We start from the raw sequence: 1382 nt of genomic DNA, 5'->3' as shown, positions 1-1382 counted from the left end.
AGTCACTGTGGTTGTTCTAGCAGCTGTAGTTGTTGATGAAACAGCTGTGCTTGTTGTTGGACCAGCTGTGGTTGTTGTAGCAGCAACTGTGGTTGTTGTTGATGCAGCTGTATTTGTTGCAGCTGTGGTTGCTGTTGGTGCAGTCATGGTGGTTGTCGGAGCAGATGTTGTTGTTGTTGGAGCAGCTGTAGTTGTTGATGAAGCAGTTGTGGTTGCAGTTGGAGCCACTGTGGTTGTTCTTGGACCTGCTGTGCTTGTTGTTTGAGCAGATGTTGTTGTTGTTGGAGCAGATGTAGTTGTTGATGAAGCAGCTGTGGTTGCTGTTGGTGTAGTCACTGTGGTTGTTCTAGCAGCTGTAGTTGGTGATGAAACAGCTCTGCTTGTTGTTGGAGCAGCTGTGGTTGTTGTAGCAGCAGCTGTGGCTGTTGTTGGTGCAGCTGTAGTTGTTGCAGCTGTGGTTGTTGTTGGTGCAGTCACCGTGGTTGTTGAAGCAGATGTTGCTATTGAAGCAGCTGTAGTTGTTGATGAAGCAGCTGTGGTTGCAGTTGGAGCCACTGTGGTTGATGTTGGAGCCCTTGTAGTTGTTGCCGTTGTAGCAACTGTGATTGCAGTTGGAGCAACTGTGGTTTTAGTAGGACCTGCTGTGCTTGTTGTAGCAGCTGTAGTTGTTGTTGGAGCAGCTGTGGTTATTGTTGGACCTGCTGCGGTTGATGTTGGAGCAGCTGTGGTTGTTGTTGGTGTAGCTGTAGTCGATGGAGCAGCTGTGGTTGTTGTTGGACCTGCTGAGCTTGTTGTTTGAGCAGATGTTGTTGTTGGATCAGCTGTGGTTGTTGTTGTAGCAGCAGCTGTGGTTGTTGTTGGTGCTGCTGTAGTTGTTGAAGCTGTGGTTGTTGTTGGTGCAGTCACTGTGCTTGTTGGAGCAGCTGTAGTTGTTGATGGACCTGCTGCGGTTGTTGTTGGAGCAGCTGTGGTTGATGTTGGAGCAGCTGTGGTTGTTGTTGGTGTAGCTGTGGTCGTTGGAGCAGCTGTAGTTGTTGTTGGAGCCCCTTTGGATGTTGTTGGAGCAGCTGTGGTTATTGTTGGTGCGGGTGAAGTTGTTGGAGCCAGAGTGGTTGTTGTTGGAGCTGCTGTGGTTGTTGTTGGAGCAGCTGTAGTTGTCGTTGGTGCTGGTGCAGCTGTAGTTGTTGCAGCTGTTGTTGGAGCAGCTGTGGTTGTTGTTGTAGACGCTGTGGTTGTTGTTGGAGCAGATGTTGTTGTACCTGCTGTGCTGGTTGTTTGAGCAGATGTTGTTGTTGTAGCAGCTGTAGTTGTTGATGAAGCAGCTGTGGTTGTTGTTGTTGGAGCAGCAGCTGTGGTTGTTGTTGGTGCAGCTGTAGTTGTTG

The sequence above is a fragment of the Poecilia reticulata genome, linkage group LG11 (assembly GCF_000633615.1).
Source record: "Poecilia reticulata strain Guanapo linkage group LG11, Guppy_female_1.0+MT, whole genome shotgun sequence".
Taxonomy (NCBI): domain Eukaryota; kingdom Metazoa; phylum Chordata; class Actinopteri; order Cyprinodontiformes; family Poeciliidae; genus Poecilia; species Poecilia reticulata.
Note: the sequence above shows the minus strand (reverse complement) of the source record.